Genomic DNA, 16618 nt, shown 5'->3' with positions numbered 1-16618 from the left:
GCCGGAAGGGGGCGGGGCTAAAGGGGAAATGGGCGGGGCTAAAGGGGAGTGGGCGGGGCTAAAGGGGAAATGGGCGTGTCTAAAGGGGGAGTGGGCAGAACTAAGGGGTGGCTTTGCAGGGGTCCTGAGGAGATTTAGGGGGTTTGGGGCTTTTATTTGGGAATTTTGGGTCTTTAAGGGGATTTCTGTGGGTCTCTGGGGGATTTTTTTTTGGAATTTTGGGTGTTTTGGGGGGTTTTTTGGGGGGAATTTGGGTCGGCAGGGCCGGAAGGGGGCGGGGCTAAAGGGGAAATGGGCAGGGCTAAAGGGGGAGTGGGCGGGGCTAAGGGGTGGCTTTGCAGGGGTCCTGAGGAGATTTAGGGGGTTTGGGGCTTTTATTTGGGAATTTTGGGTCTTTAAGGGGATTTTTGGGCGTCTCTGAGGGGGGTTTTTTTGGAATTTTGGGGGTTTTTGGAGGTTTTTTTGGGGGAAATTGGGTCGGCAGGGCCGGGAGGGGGCGGGGCTAAAGGGGAAATGGGCAGGGCTAAGGGGTGGCTTTACAGGGGTCCTGAGGAGATTTAGGGGGTTTGGGGCTTTTATTTGGGAATTTTGGGTCTTTAAGAAGATTTTTGAGGGTCTCTGGGGGGTTTTTTTTCGGAATTTTGGGGTTTTTTGGGGGTTTTTGGGAGGGAATTTGGGTCGGCAGGGCTGGGAGGGGGCGGAGCTAAAGGGGAAATGGGCGGGGCTAAAGGGGGAGTGGGCGGGGCTAAGGGGTGGCTTTGCAGGGGTCCTGAGGAGATTTAGGGGGTTTGGGGCTTTTATTTGGGAATTTTGGGTCTTTAAGGAGAGTTTTGGGGGTCTCTGGGGGGTTTTTTTTTTGAATTTTGGGGGTTTTGGGGGGTTTTTTGGGGGGAATTTGGGTCAGCAGGGCCATGAGGGGGCGGGGCTAAAGAGGAAATGGGCGGGGCTAAAGGGGAGTGGGCGGGGCTATGGAGTGGCTTTGCAGGGGTCCTGAGGAGATTTAGGGGGTTTGGGGCTTTTATTTGGGAATTTTGGGTCTTTAGGGGGATTCTTGGGGGGTCTCTGGGGGGGGTTTTGTGGACTTCTGGGGGTTTTTGGGGTTTTTTTGGGGGGAATTTTAGTCGGCAGGGCCGGGAGGGGGCGGGGATAAAGGGGAAATGGGCGGGGCTAAGGGGTGGCTTTGCAGGGGCCTGAGGAGATTTAGGGAGTTTGGGGCTTTTATTTGGGAATTTTGGGTCTTTAAGGGGATTTTTGGGGGTCTCTGGGGGGGGGGTTTTTTTGGAATTTTAGGGGGTTTAAGGGGGTTTTTGGGGGAGAATTAGGGTCGGCAGGGCCGGGAGGGGGCGGGGCTAAAGGGGAAATGGGCGGGGCTAAAGGGGAGTGGGCGGGGCTAAAGGGGAAATGGGCGTGTCTAAAGGGGGAGTGGGCAGAAATAAGGGGTGGCTTTGCAGGGGTCCTGAGGAGATTTAGGGGGTTTGGGGCTTTTATTTGGGAATTTTGGGTCTTTAAGGGGATTTTTGGGCATCTCTGGGGGTGGTTTTTTTGGACTTCTGGGGGTTTTTGGGGGGGAATTTGGGTGGGCAGGGCCGGGAGGGGGCGGAGCTAAAGGGGAAATGGGCGGGGCTAAAGGGGAAATGGGCGGGGCTAAGGGGTGGCTTTGCAGGGGTCCTGAGGAGATTTAGGGGGTTTGGGGCTTTTATTTGGGAATTTTGGGTCTTTAAGGGGATTTTTGGGGGTCTCTGAGGGGGTTTTTTTTGGAATTTTGGGGGTTTTTGGGGGGTTTTTTGGGGGAAATTGGGTCGGCAGGGCCGGGAGGGGGCGGGGCTAAAGGGGAAATGGGCAGGGCTAAGGGGTGGCTTTACAGGGGTCCTGAGGAGATTTAGGGGGTTTGGGGCTTTTATTTGGGAATTTTGGGTCTTTAAGAAGATTTTTGAGGGTCTCTGGGGTTTTTTTTTTCGGAATTTTGGGGTTTTTTGGGGGTTTTTGGGAGGGAATTTGGGTTGGCAGGGCCGGGAGGGGGCGGAGCTAAAGGGGAAATGGGCGGGGCTAGAGGGGGAGTGGGCGGGGCTAAGGGGTGGCTTTGCACGGGTCCTGAGGAGATTTAGGGGGTTTGGGGCTTTTATTTGGGAATTTTGGGTCTTTAAGGAGAGTTTTGGGGGTCTCTGGGGGGTTTTTTTTTTGAATTTTGGGGGTTTTGGGGGGTTTTTTGGGGGGAATTTGGGTGGGCAGGGCCGGGAGGGGGCGGGGCTAAAGGGGAAATGGGCAGGGCTAAAGGAGGAGTGGGCGGGGCTATGGGGTGGCTTTGCAGGGGTCCTGAGGAGATTTAGGGGGTTTGGGGCTTTTATTTGGGAATTTTGGGTCCTTAAGGGGATTTTTGGGGGTCTCTGGGGGGTTTTTTTTTTTGAATTTTGGGGGGTTTAAGGGGGTTTTTGGGGGAGAATTAGGGTCGGCAGGGCCGGGAGGGGGCGGGGCTAAAGGGGAAATGGGCGGGGCTAAAGGGGGAGTGGGCGGGGCTAAAGGGGAAATGGGCGTGTCTAAAGGGGGAGTGGGCGGAACTAAGGGGTGACTTTGCAGGGGTCCTGAGGAGATTTAGGGGGTTTGGTGTATTATTTGGGAATTTTGGGTCTTTAAGGGGATTTTTGGGCGTCTCTGGGGGGGGTTTTTTTGGACTTCTGGGGGTTTTTGGGGTTTTTGGGGGGAATTTCTGTTGGCAGGGCCGGGAGGGGGCGGGGATAAAGGGGAAATGGGCGGGGCTAAGGGGGAAATGGGCGGGGCTAAGGGGTGGCTTTGCAGGGGTCCTGAGGAGATTTAGGGGGTTTGGGGCTTTTATTTGGGAATTTTGGGTCTTTAAGGGGATTCTTGGGGGGTCTCTGGGGGGGGTTTTGTGGACTTCTGGGGGTTTTTGGGGTTTTTTTGGGGGAGAATTAGGGTCGGCAGGGCCGGGAGGGGGCGGGGCTAAAGGGGAAATGGGCGGGGCTAAGGGGTGGCTTTGCAAGAGTCCTGAGGAGATTTAGGGGGTTTGGGGCTTTTATTTGGGAATTTTGGGTCTTTAAGGGGATTTTTGGGCGTCTCTGGGGGGGGGTTTTTTTGGACTTCTGGGGGTTTTTGGGGGTTTTTTGGGGGGAATTTGGGTCGGCAGGACCGGGAGGGGGCGGAGCTAAAGGGGAAATGGGAGGGGCTAAAGGGGAAATGGGCGGGGCTAAGGGGTGGCTTTGCAGGGGTCCTGAGGAGATTTAGGGGGTTTGGGGCTTTTATTTGGGAATTTTGGGTCTTTAAGGGGATTCTTGGGGGGTCTCTGGGGGGGGTTTTGTGGACTTCTGGGGGTTTTTGGGGTTTTTTTGGGGGGAATTTGAGTCGGCAGGGCCGGGAGTGGGCGGGGAGAAAGGGGAAATGGGCGGGGCTAAGGGGTGGCTTTGCAGGGGTCCTGAGGAGATTTAGGGAGTTTGGGGCTTTTATTTGGGAATTTTGGGTCTTTAAGGGGATTTTTGGGGGTCTCTGGGGGGGGGGTTTTTTGGAATTTTAGGGGGTTTTTTGGGGGTTTTTGGGGGAGAATTAGGGTCGGCAGGGCCGGGAGGGGGCGGGGCTAAAGGGGAAATGGGTGGGGCTAAAGGGGGAGTGGGCAGAACTAAGGGGTGACTTTGCAGGGGTCCTGAGGAGATTTAGGGGGTTTGGGGCTTTTATTTGGGAATTTTGGGTCTTTAAGGGGATTTTTGGGCGTCCCTGGGGGGGGTTTTTTTGGACTTCCTGGGGTTCTTGGGGTTTTTTTGGGGGGAATTTGGGTCGGCAGGACCGGGAGGGGGCGGAGCTAAAGGGGAAATGGGCGGGGCTAAAGGGGAAATGGGCGGGGCTATGGGGTGGCTTTGCAGGGGTCCTGAGGAGATTTCGGGGCTTTGGGGCTTTTATTTGGGAATTTTGGGTCTTTAAGGGGATTCTTGGGGGGTCTCTGCGGGGGGTTTTGTGGACTTTTGGGGGTTTTTTTGGGGGGAATTTGAGTCGGCAGGGCCGGGAGGGGGCGGGGCTAAAGGGGAAATGGGCAGGGCTAAAGGGGAGTGGGCGGGGCTAAAGGGGAAATGGGCGTGTCTAAAGGGGGAGTGGGCAGAACTAAGGGGAGACTTTGCAGGGGTCCTGAGGAGATTTAGGGGGTTTGGGGCTTTTATTTGGGAATTTTGGGTCTTTAAGGGGATTTTTGGGGGTCTCTGGGGGGTTTTTTTTTGGAATTTTGGGGGTTTTGGTGGGTTTTTTGGGGGGAATTTCTGTCGGCAGGGCCGGGAGGGGGCGGGGCTAAAGGAGAAATGGGCGGGGCTAAGGGGGAGTGGGCGGGGCTAAGGGGTGGCTTTGCAGGGGTCCTGAGGAGATTTAGGGGGTTTGGGGCTTTTATTTGGGATTTTTGGGTCTTTAAGAAGATTTTTGAGGGTCTCTGGGGTTATTTTTTTCGGAATTTTGGGGTTTTTTGGGGGTTTTTGGGAGGGAATTTGGGTTGGCAGGGCCGGGAGGGGGCGGAGCTAAAAGGGAAATGGGCGGGGTTAAAGGGGGAGTGGGCGGGGCTAGGGGGTGGCTTTGCAGGGGTCCTGAGGAGATTTAGGGGGTTTGGGGCTTTTATTTGGGATTTTTGGGTCTTTAAGAAGATTTTTGAGGGTCTCTGGGGGTTTTTTTTTCGGAATTTTGGGGTTTTTTGGGGGTTTTTGGGAGGGAATTTGGGTCGGCAGGGCCGGGAGGGGGCGGAGCTAAAGGGGAAATGGGCGGGGTTAAAGGGGGAGTGGGCGGGGCTAAGGGGTGGCTTTGCAGGGGTCCTGAGGAGATTTAGGGGGTTTGGGGCTTTTATTTGGGAATTTTGGGTCTTTAAGGGGAGTTTTGGGGGTCTCTGGGGGTTTTTTTTTTGGAATTTTGAGGGTTTTGGGGGGTTTTTTGGGGGGAATTTGGGTTGGCAGGGCCGGGAGGGGGCGGGGCTAAAGGGGAAATGGGCGGGGCTAAAGGAGGAGTGGGCGGGGCTATGGGGTGGCTTTGCAGGGGTCCTGAGGAGATTTAGGGGCTTTGGGGCTTTTATTTGGGAATTTTGGGTCCTTAAGGGGATTTTTGGGGGTCTCTGGGGGGGTTTTTTTTTGGAATTTTAGGGGGTTTAAGGGGGTTTTTGGGGGAGAATTAGGGTCGGCAGGGCCGGGAGGGGGCGGGGCTAAAGGGGAAATGGGCGGGGCTAAAGGGGGAGTGGGCGGAACTAAGGGGTGACTTTGCAGTGGTCCTGAGGAGATTTAGGGGGTTTGGTGTATTATTTGGGAATTTTGGGTCTTTAAGGGGATTTTTGGGCGTCTCTGGGGGGGGTTTTTTTGGACTTCTGGGCGTTTTTGGGGTTTTTTGGGGGGAATTTCGGTTGGCAGGGCCGGGAGGGGGCGGGGCTAAAGGGGAAATAGGCGGGGCTAAGGGGTGGCTTTGCAGGGGTCCTGAGGAGATTTAGGGAGTTTGGGGCTTTTATTTGGGAATTTTGGGTCTTTAAGGGGATTTTTGGGGGTCTCTGGGGGGGGGGTTTTTTGGAATTTTAGGGGGTTTAAGGGGGTTTTTGGGGGAGAATTAGGGTCGGCAGGGCCGGGAGGGGGCGGGGCTAAAGGGGAAATGGGCGGGTCTAAAGGGAGTGGGCGGGGCTAAAGGGGAAATGGGCGTGTCTAAAGGGGGAGTGGGCAGAACTAAGGGGTGACTTTGCAGGGGTCCTGAGGAGATTTAGCGGGTTTGGGGCTTTTATTTGGGAATTTTGGGTCTTTAAGGGGATTTTTGGGCGTCCCTGGGGGGGGTTTTTTTGGACTTCCTGGGGTTTTTGGGGGTTTTTTGGGGGGAATTTGGGTCGGCAGGACCGGGAGGGGGCGGAGCTAAAGGGGAAATGGGTGGGGCTAAAGGGGAAATGGGCGGGGCTATGGGGTGGCTTTGCAGGGGTCCTGAGGAGATTTAGGGGCTTTGGGGCTTTTATTTGGGAATTTTGGGTCTTTAAGGGGACTCTTGGGGGGTCTCTGCGGGGGGTTTTGTGGACTTTTTGGGGTTTTTTTGGGGGGAATTTTAGTCGGCAGGGCCGGGAGGGGGCGGGGCTAAAGGGGAAATGGGCGGGGCTAAAGGGGAGTGGGCGGGGCTAAAGGGGAAATGGGCGTGTCTAAAGGGGGAGTGGGCAGAACTAAGGGGAGACTTTGCAGGGGTCCTGAGGAGATTTAGGGGGTTTGGGGCTTTTATTTGGGAATTTTGGGTCTTTAAGGGGATTTTTGGGGGTCTCTGGGGGGTTTTTTTTTGGAATTTTGGGGGTTTTGGGGGGTTTTTTGGGGGGAATTTGGGTCGGCAGGGCCGGGAGGGGGCGGGGCTAAAGGGGAAATGGGCGGGGCTAAAGGGGGAGTGGGCGGGGCTAAGGGGTGGCTTTGCAAGAGTCCTGAGGAGATTTAGGGGGTTTGGGGCTTTTATTTGGGAATTTTGGGTCTTTAAGGGGATTTTTGGGTGTCTCTGGGGGGGGTTTTTTTGGACTTCTGGGGGTTTTTGGGGGTTTTTTGGGGGGAATTTGGGTGGGCAGGGCCGGGAGGGGGCGGAGCTAAAGGGGAAATGGGCGGGGCTAAAGGGGGAGTGGGCGGGGCTAAGGGGTGGCTTTGCAGGGGTCCTGAGGAGATTTAGGGGGTTTGGGTCTTTTATTTGGGAATTTTGGGTCTTTAAGGGGATTTTTGGGGGTCTCTGGATGGTTTTTTTTTGGAATTTTGGGGGTTTTTTGGGGGGGAGAGGATTTTGCGTCGGCCGGGCCGGGAGGGGGCGGGGCTAAAGGGGAAATGGGTGGGGCTAAAGGGGAGTGGGAGGGGCTAAAGGGGAAATGGGCGTGTCTAAAGGGGGAGTGGTCGGAACTAAGGGGTGACTTTGCAGGGGTCCTGAGGAGATTTAGGGGGTTTGGTGTATTATTTGGGAATTTTGGGTCTTTAAGGGGATTTTTGGGCGTCTCTGGGGGGGGTTTTTTTTGGACTTCTGGGGGTTTTTGTGTTTTTTGGGGGGAATTTCTGTTGGCAGGGCCGGAAGGGGGCGGGGCTAAAGGGGAAATGGGCGGGGCTAAGGGGTGGCTTTGCAGGAGTCCTGAGGAGATTTAGGGGGTTTGGGGCTTTTATTTGGGAATTTTGGGTCTTTAAGGGGATTTTTGGGGGTCTCTGGATGGTTTTTTTTTGGAATTTTGGGGGTTTTTTGGGGGGGAGAGGATTTTGCGTCGGCAGGGCCGGGAGGGGGCGGGGCTAAAGGGGAAATGGGCGGGGCTAAGGGGGAGTGGGCGGGGCTAAGGGGTGGCTTTGCAGGGGTCCTGAGGAGATTTAGGGGGTTTGGGGCTTTTATTTGGGATTTTTGGGTCTTTAAGAAGATTTTTGAGGGTCTCTGGGGGTTTTTTTTTCGGAATTTTGGGGTTTTTTGGGGGTTTTTGCGAGGGAATTTGGGTTGGCAGGGCCGGGAGGGGGGCGAAGCTAAAGGGGAAATGGGCGGGGTTAAAGGGGGAGTGGGCGGGGCTAAGGGGTGGCTTTGCAGGGGTCCTGAGGAGATTTAGGGGGTTTGGGGCTTTTATTTGGGAATTTTGGGTCTTTAAGGGGAGTTTTGGGGGTCTCTGGGGTTTTTTTTTTTGGAATTTTGAGGGTTTTGGGGGGTTTTTTGGGGGGAATTTGGGTCGGCAGGACCGGGACGGGGCGGAGCTAAAGGGGAAATGGGAGGGGCTAAAGGGGAAATGGGCGGGGCTAAGGGGTGGCTTTGCAGGGGTCCTGAGGAGATTTAGGGGGTTTGGGGCTTTTATTTGGGAATTTTGGGTCTTTAAGGGTATTCTTGGGGGGTCTCTGGGGGGGGTTTTATGGACTTCTGGGGGTTTTTGCGGTTTTTTTTGGGGGAATTTTAGTCGGCAGGGCCGGGAGGGGGTGGGGCTAAAGGGGAAATGGGCGGGGCTAAGGGGTGGCTTTGCAGGGGTCCTGAGGAGATTTAGGGGGTTTGGGGCTTTTATTTGGGAATTTTGGGTCTTTAAGGGGATTTTTGGGGGTCTCTGGAGGGTTTTTTTTTGAAATTTTGGGGGTTTTGGGGGGTTTTTTGGGGGGAATTTGGGTCGGCAGGGCCGGGAGGGGGCGGAGCTAAAGGGGAAATGGGAGGGGCTAAAGGGGAAATGGGCGGGGCTAAGGGGTGGCTTTGCAGGGGTCCTAAGGAGATTTAGGGGGTTTGGGGCTTTTATTTGGGAATTTTGGGTCTTTAAGGGGATTCTTGGGGGGTCTCTGGGGGGGGTTTTGTGGACTTCTGGGGGTTTTTGGGGTTTTTTTGGGGGGAATTTGAGTCGGCAGGGCCGGGAGTGGGCGGGGATAAAGGGGAAATGGGCGGGGCTAAGGGGTGGCTTTGCAGGGGTCCTGAGGAGATTTAGGGAGTTTGGGGCTTTTATTTGGGAATTTTGGGTCTTTAAGGGGATTTTTGGGGGTCTCTGGGGGGGGGGTTTTTGGAATTTTAGGGGGTTTTTTGGGGGTTTTTGGGGGAGAATTAGGGTCGGCAGGGCCGGGAGGGGGCGGGGCTAAAGGGGAAATGGGCGGGGCTAAAGGGGGAGTGGGCGGGGCTAAAGGGGAAATGGGCGTGTCTAAAGGGGGAGTGGGCAGAACTAAGGGGAGACTTTGCAGGGGTCCTGAGGAGATTTAGGGGGTTTGGGGCTTTTATTTGGGAATTTTGGGACTTTAAGGGGATTTTTGGGCGTCTCTGGGGGGGGTTTTTTTGGACTTCCTGGGGTTTTTGGGGGTTTTTTGGGGGGAATTTGGGTTGGCAGGGCCGGGAGGGGGCGGAGCTAAAGGGGAAATGGGCGGGGTTAAAGGGGGAGTGGGCGGGGCTAAGGGGTGGCTTTGCAGGGGTCCTGAGGAGATTTAGGGGGTTTGGGGCTTTTATTTGGGAATTTTGGGTCTTTAAGGAGAGTTTTGGGGGTCTCTGGGGGGTTTTTTTTTGGAATTTTGGGGGTTTTTTGGGGGTTTTTGGGGGAATTTGGGTGGGCAGGGCCGGGAGGGGGCGGAGCTAAAGGGGAAATGGGCAGGGCTAAGGGGTGGCTTTGCAGGGGTCCTGAGGAGATTTAGGGGGTTTGGGGCTTTTATTTGGGAATTTTGGGTCTTTAAGAAGATTTTTGAGGGTCTCTGGGGTTTTTTTTTTCGGAATTTTGGGGTTTTTTGGGGGTTTTTGGGAGGGAATTTGGGTCGGCAGGGCCGGGAGGGGGCAGAGCTAAAGGGGAAATGGCCGGGGCTAAAGGGGGAGTGGGCGGGGCTAAGGGGTGGCTTTGCAGGGGTCCTGAGGAGATTTAGGGGGTTTGGGGCTTTTATTTGGGAATTTTGGGTCTTTAAGGGGAGTTTTGGGGGTCTCTGGGGGTTTTTTTTTTGGAATTTTGAGGGTTTTGGGGGGTTTTTTGGGGGGAATTTGGGTGGGCAGGGCCGGGAGGGGGCGGGGCTAAAGGGGAAATGGGCGGGGCTAAAGGAGGAGTGGGCGGGGCTATGGGGTGGCTTTGCAGGGGTCCTGAGGAGATTTAGGGGGTTTGGGGCTTTTATTTGGGAATTTTGGGTCCTTAAGGGGATTTTTGGGGGTCTCTGGGGGGGTTTTTTTTTGGAATTTTAGGGGGTTTTTTGGGGGTTTTTGGGGGAGAATTAGGGTCGGCAGGGCCGGGAGGGGGCGGGGCTAAAGGGGAAATGGGCGGGGCTAAAGGGGGAGTGGGCGGGGCTAAAGGGGAAATGGGCGTGTCTAAAGGGGGAGTGGGCGGAACTAAGGGGTGACTTTGCAGGGGTCCTGAGGAGATTTAGGGGGTTTGGTGTATTATTTGGGAATTTTGGGTCTTTAAGGGGATTTTTGGGCGTCTCTGGGGGGGGTTTTTTTGGACTTCTGGGGGTTTTTGGTGTTTTTTGGGGGGAATTTTAGTCGGCAGGGCCGGGAGGGGGCGGGGATAAAGGGGAAATGGGCGGGGCTAAGGGGTGGCTTTGCAGGGGTCCTGAGGAGATTTAGGGAGTTTGGGGCTTTTATTTGGGAATTTTGGGTCTTTAAGGGGATTTTTGGGGGTCTCTGGGGGGGGGGTTTTTTTTGAATTTTAGGGGGTTTAAGGGGGTTTTTGGGGGAGAATTAGGGTCGGCAGGGCCGGGAGGGGGCGGGGCTAAAGGGGAAATGGGCGGGGCTAAAGGGGAGTGGGCAGAAATAAGGGGTGGCTTTGCAGGGGTCCTGAGGAGATTTAGGGGGTTTGGGGCTTTTATTTGGGAATTTTGGGTCTTTAAGGGGATTTTTGGGCGTCTCTGGGGGTGGTTTTTTTGGACTTCTGGGGGTTTTTGGGGGGGAATTTGGGTGGGCAGGGCCGGGACGGGGCGGAGCTAAAGGGGAAATGGGCGGGGCTAAAGGGGAAATGGGCGGGGCTAAGGGGTGGCTTTGCAGGGGTCCTGAGGAGATTTAGGGGCTTTGGGGCTTTTATTTGGGAATTTTGGGTCTTTAAGGGGATTTTTGGGGGTCTCTGGGGGATTTTTTTTTGGAATTTTGGGGGTTTTGGGGGGTTTTTTGGGGGGAATTTGGGTCGGCAGGGCCGGGAGGGGGCGGGGCTAAAGGGGAAATGGGCGGGGCTAAAGGGGGAGTGGGCAGGGCTAAGGGGTGGCTTTGCAGGGGTCCTGAGGAGATTTAGGGGGTTTGGGGCTTTTATTTGGGAATTTTGGGTCTTTAAGGGGATTTTTGGGGGTCTCTGAGGGGGTTTTTTTTGGAATTTTGGGGGTTTTTGGAGGTTTTTTTGGGGGAAATTGGGTCGGCAGGGCCGGGAGGGGGCGGGGCTAAAGGGGAAATGGGCAGGGCTAAGGGGTGGCTTTACAGGGGTCCTGAGGAGATTTAGGGGGTTTGGGGCTTTTATTTGGGAATTTTGGGTCTTTAAGGAGAGTTTTGGGGGTCTCTGGGGGGTTTTTTTTTTGAATTTTGGGGGTTTTGGGGGGTTTTTTGGGGGGAATTTGGGTGGGCAGGGCCGGGAGGGGGCGGGGCTAAAGGGGAAATGGGCGGGGCTAAAGGAGGAGTGGGCGGGGCTATGGGGTGGCTTTGCAGGGGTCCTGAGGAGATTTAGGGGGTTTGGGGCTTTTATTTGGGAATTTTGGGTCCTTAAGGGGATTTTTGGGGGTCTCTGGGGGGTTTTTTTTTTTTGAATTTTGGGGGGTTTAAGGGGGTTTTTGGGGGAGAATTAGGGTCGGCAGGGCCGGGAGGGGGCGGGGCTAAAGGGGAAATGGGCGGGGCTAAAGGGGGAGTGGGCGGGGCTAAAGGGGAAATGGGCGTGTCTAAAGGGGGAGTGGGCGGAACTAAGGGGTGACTTTGCAGGGGTCCTGAGGAGATTTAGGGGGTTTGGTGTATTATTTGGGAATTTTGGGTCTTTAAGGGGATTTTTGGGCGTCTCTGGGGGGGGTTTTTTTTGGACTTCTGGGGGTTTTTGGGGTTTTTGGGGGGAATTTCTGTTGGCAGGGCCGGGAGGCGGCGGGGATAAAGGGGAAATGGGCGGGGCTAAGGGGTGGCTTTGCAAGAGTCCTGAGGAGATTTAGGGGGTTTGGGGCTTTTATTTGGGAATTTGGGGTCTTTAAGGGGATTTTTGGGGGTCTCTGGGGGGGGTTCTTTTGGACTTCTGGGAGTTTTTGGAGGTTTTTTGGGGGGAATTTGGGTCGGCAGGACCGGGAGGGGGCGGAGCTAAAGGGGAAATGGGAGGGGCTAAAGGGGAAATGGGCGGGGCTAAGGGGTGGCTTTGCAGGGGTCCTGAGGAGATTTAGGGGGTTTGGGGCTTTTATTTGGGAATTTTGGGTCTTTAAGGGGATTCTTGGGGGGTCTCTGGGGGGGGTTTTGTGGACTTCTGGGGGTTTTTGGGGTTTTTTTGGGGGAGAATTTTAGTCGGCAGGGCCGGGAGGGGGCGGGGATAAAGGGGAAATGGGCGGGGCTAAGGGGTGGCTTTGCAAGAGTCCTGAGGAGATTTAGGGGGTTTGGGGCTTTTATTTGGGAATTTTGGGTCTTTAAGGGGATTTTTGGGCGTCTCTGGGGGGGGGTTTTTTTGGACTTCTGGGGGTTTTTGGGGGTTTTTCGGGGGAGATTTGGGTCGGCAGGACCGGGAGGGGGCGGAGCTAAAGGGGAAATGGGAGGGGCTAAAGGGGAAATGGGCGGGGCTAAGGGGTGGCTTTGCAGGGGTCCTGAGGAGATTTAGGGGGTTTGGGGCTTTTATTTGGGAATTTTGGGTCTTTAAGGGGATTCTTGGGGGGTCTCTGGGGGGGGTTTTGTGGACTTCTGGGGGTTTTTGGGGTTTTTTTGGGGGGAATTTGAGTCGGCAGGGCCGGGAGTGGGCGGGGATAAAGGGGAAATGGGCGGGGCTAAGGGGTGGCTTTGCAGGGGTCCTGAGGAGATTTAGGGAGTTTGGGGCTTTTATTTGGGAATTTTGGGTCTTTAAGGGGATTTTTGGGGGTCTCTGGGGGGGGGGTTTTTTGGAATTTTAGGGGGTTTTTTGGGGGTTTTTGGGGGAGAATTAGGGTCGGCAGGGCCGGGAGGGGGCGGGGCTAAAGGGGAAATGGGCGGGGCTAAAGGGGGAGTGGGCGGGGCTAAAGGGGAAATGGGCGTGTCTAAAGGGGGAGTGGGCAGAACTAAGGGGTGACTTTGCAGGGGTCCTGAGGAGATTTAGGGGGTTTGGGGCTTTTATTTGGGAATTTTGGGTCTTTAAGGGGATTTTTGGGCGTCCCTGGGGGGGGTTTTTTTGGACTTCCTGGGGTTTTTGGGGGTTTTTTGGGGGGAATTTGGGTCGGCAGGACCGGGAGGGGGCGGAGCTAAAGGGGAAATGGGTGGGGCTAAAGGGGAAATGGGCGGGGCTATGGGGTGGCTTTGCAGGGGTCCTGAGGAGATTTAGGGGCTTTGGGGCTTTTATTTGGGAATTTTGGGTCTTTAAGGGGATTCTTGGGGGGTCTCTGCGGGGGGTTTTGTGGACTTTTTGGGGTTTTTTTGGGGGAGAATTAGGGTCGGCAGGGCCGGGAGGGGGCGGGGCTAAAGGGGAAATGGGCGGGGCTAAAGGGGAGTGGGCGGGGCTAAAGGGGAAATGGGCGTGTCTAAAGGGGGAGTGGGCAGAACTAAGGGGAGACTTTGCAGGGGTCCTGAGGAGATTTAGGGGGTTTGGGGCTTTTATTTGGGAATTTTGGGTCTTTAAGGGGATTTTTGGGGGTCTCTGGGGGGTTTTTTTTTGGAATTTTGGGGGTTTTGGGGGGTTTTTTGGGGGGAATTTGGGTCGGCAGGGCCGGGAGGAGGCGGGGCTAAAGGGGAAATGGGCGGGGCTAAGGGGGAGTGGGCGGGGCTAAGGGGTGGCTTTGCAGGGGTCCTGAGGAGATTTAGGGGGTTTGGGGCTTTTATTTGGGATTTTTGGGTCTTTAAGAAGATTTTTGAGGGTCTCTGGGGTTATTTTTTTCGGAATTTTGGGGTTTTTTGGGGGTTTTTGGGAGGGAATTTGGGTTGGCAGGGCCGGGAGGGGGCGGAGCTAAAGGGGAAATGGGCGGGGTTAAAGGGGGAGTGGGCGGGGCTATGGGGTGGCTTTGCAGGAGTCCTGAGGAGATTTAGGGGGTTTGGGGCTTTTATTTGGGATTTTTGGGTCTTTAAGAAGATTTTTGAGGGTCTCTGGGGGTTTTTTTTTCGGAATTTTGGGGTTTTTTGGGGGTTTTTGGGAGGGAATTTGGGTTGGCAGGGCCGGGAGGGGAGGGGGCGGAGCTAAAGGGGAAATGGGCGGGGTTAAAGGGGGAGTGGGCGGGGCTAAGGGGTGGCTTTGCAGGGGTCCTGAGGAGATTTAGGGGGTTTGGGGCTTTTATTTGGGAATTTTGGGTCTTTAAGGGGAGTTTTGGGGGTCTCTGGGGGTTTTTTTTTTGGAATTTTGAGGGTTTTGGGGGGTTTTTTGGGGGGAATTTGGGTCGGCAGGGCCGGGAGGGGGCGGGGCTAAAGGGGAAATGGGCGGGGCTAAAGGAGGAGTGGGCGGGGCTATGGGGTGGCTTTGCAGGGGTCCTGAGGAGATTTAGGGGGTTTGGGGCTTTTATTTGGGAATTTTGGGTCCTTAAGGGGATTTTTGGGGGTCTCTGGGGGGGTTTTTTTTTTGAATTTTAGGGGGTTTAAGGGGGTTTTTGGGGGAGAATTAGGGTCGGCAGGGCCGGGAGGGGGCGGGGCTAAAGGGGAAATGGGTGGGGCTAAAGGGGGAGTGGGCGGGGCTAAAGGGGAAATGGGCGTGTCTAAAGGGGGAGTGGGCGGAACTAAGGGGTGACTTTGCAGTGGTCCTGAGGAGATTTAGGGGGTTTGGTGTATTATTTGGGAATTTTGGGTCTTTAAGGGGATTTTTGGGCGTCTCTGGGGGGGGGTTTTTTGGACTTCTGGGGGTTTTTGGGGTTTTTTGGGGGGAATTTCGGTTGGCAGGGCCGGGAGGGGGCGGGGCTAAAGGGGAAATAGGCGGGGCTAAGGGGTGGCTTTGCAGGGGTCCTGAGGAGATTTAGGGAGTTTGGGGCTTTTATTTGGGAATTTTGGGTCTTTAAGGGGATTTTTGGGGGTCTCTGGGGGGGGGGTTTTTTGGAATTTTAGGGGGTTTAAGGGGGTTTTTGGGGGAGAATTAGGGTCGGCAGGGCCGGGAGGGGGCGGGGCTAAAGGGGAAATGGGTGGGGCTAAAGGGGGAGTGGGCGGGGCTAAAGGGGAAATGGGCGTGTCTAAAGGGGGAGTGGGCAGAACTAAGGGGTGACTTTGCAGGGGTCCTGAGGAGATTTAGGGGGTTTGGGGCTTTTATTTGGGAATTTTGGGTCTTTAAGGGGATTTTTGGGCGTCCCTGGGGGGGGTTTTTTTGGACTTCCTGGGGTTTTTGGGGGTTTTTGGGGGGAATTTGGGTCGGCAGGACCGGGAGGGGGCGGAGCTAAAGGGGAAATGGGTGGGGCTAAAGGGGAAATGGGCGGGGCTATGGGGTGGCTTTGCAGGGGTCCTGAGGAGATTTAGGGGCTTTGGGGCTTTTATTTGGGAATTTTGGGTCTTTAAGGGGATTCTTGGGGGGTCTCTGCGGGGGGTTTTGTGGACTTTTTGGGGTTTTTTTGGGGGGAATTTTAGTCGGCAGGGCCGGGAGGGGGCGGGGCTAAAGGGGAAATGGGCGGGGCTAAAGGGGAGTGGGCGGGGCTAAAGGGGAAATGGGCGTGTCTAAAGGGGGAGTGGGCAGAACTAAGGGGAGACTTTGCAGGGGTCCTGAGGAGATTTAGGGGGTTTGGGGCTTTTATTTGGGAATTTTGGGTCTTTAAGGGGATTTTTGGGGGTCTCTGGGGGGTTTTTTTTTGGAATTTTGGGGGTTTTGGGGGGTTTTTTGGGGGGAATTTGGGTCGGCAGGGCCGGGAGGGGGCGGGGCTAAAGGGGAAATGGGTGGGGCTAAGGGGGAGTGGGCGGGGCTAAGGGGTGGCTTTGCAAGAGTCCTGAGGAGATTTAGGGGGTTTGGGGCTTTTATTTGGGAATTTTGGGTCTTTAAGGGGATTTTTGGGCGTCTCTGGGGGGGGGTTTTTTGGACTTCTGGGGGTTTTTGGGGGTTTTTTGGGGGGAATTTTAGTCGGCAGGACCGGGAGGGGGCGGAGCTAAAGGGGAAATGGGAGGGGCTAAAGTGGAAATGGGCGGGGCTAAAGGGGGAGTGGGCGGGGCTAAGGGGTGGCTTTGCAGGAGTCCTGAGGAGATTTAGGGGGTTTGGGGCTTTTATTTGGGAATTTTGGGTCCTTAAGGGGATTTTTGGGGGTCTCTGGGGGGGTTTTTTTTTTGGAATTTTAGGGGGTTTTTTGGGGGTTTTTGGGGGAGAATTAGGGTCGGCAGGGCCGGGAGGGGGCGGGGCTAAAGGGGAAATGGGCGTGTCTAAAGGGGGAGTGGGCGGAACTAAGGGGTGACTTTGCAGGGGTCCTGAGGAGATTTAGGGGGTTTGGTGTATTATTTGGGAATTTTGGGTCTTTAAGGGGATTTTTGGGCGTCTCTGGGGGGGTTTTTTTGGACTTCTGGGGGTTTTTGGGGTTTTTTGGGGGGAATTTCGGTTGGCAGGGCCGGGAGGGGGCGGGGCTAAAGGGGAACTGGGCGGGGCTAAGGGGTGGCTTTGCAAGAGTCCTGAGGAGATTTAGGGGGTTTGGGGCTTTTATTTGGGAATTTTGGGTCTTTAAGGGGATTTTTGGGCGTCTCTGGGGGGGGGTTTTTTGGACTTCTGGGGGTTTTTGGGGGTTTTTTGGGGGGAATTTTAGTCGGCAGGACCGGGAGGGGGCGGAGCTAAAGGGGAAATGGGAGGGGCTAAAGTGGAAATGGGCGGGGCTAAAGGGGGAGTGGGCGGGGCTAAGGGGTGGCTTTGCAGGAGTCCTGAGGAGATTTAGGGGGTTTGGGGCTTTTATTTGGGAATTTTGGGTCCTTAAGGGGATTTTTGGGGGTCTCTGGGGGGGTTTTTTTTTGGAATTTTAGGGGGTTTTTTGGGGGTTTTTGGGGGAGAATTAGGGTCGGCAGGGCCGGGAGGGGGCGGGGCTAAAGGGGAAATGGGCGGGGCTAAAGGGGGAGTGGGCAGGGCTAAAGGGGAAATGGGCGTGTCTAAAGGGGGAGTGGGCGGAACTAAGGGGTGACTTTGCAGGGGTCCTGAGGAGATTTAGGGGGTTTG

The sequence above is a fragment of the Aphelocoma coerulescens genome, unplaced genomic scaffold (genome assembly GCF_041296385.1).
Source record: "Aphelocoma coerulescens isolate FSJ_1873_10779 unplaced genomic scaffold, UR_Acoe_1.0 HiC_scaffold_46, whole genome shotgun sequence".
In the NCBI taxonomy this organism is placed as follows: domain Eukaryota; kingdom Metazoa; phylum Chordata; class Aves; order Passeriformes; family Corvidae; genus Aphelocoma; species Aphelocoma coerulescens.
Note: the sequence above shows the minus strand (reverse complement) of the source record.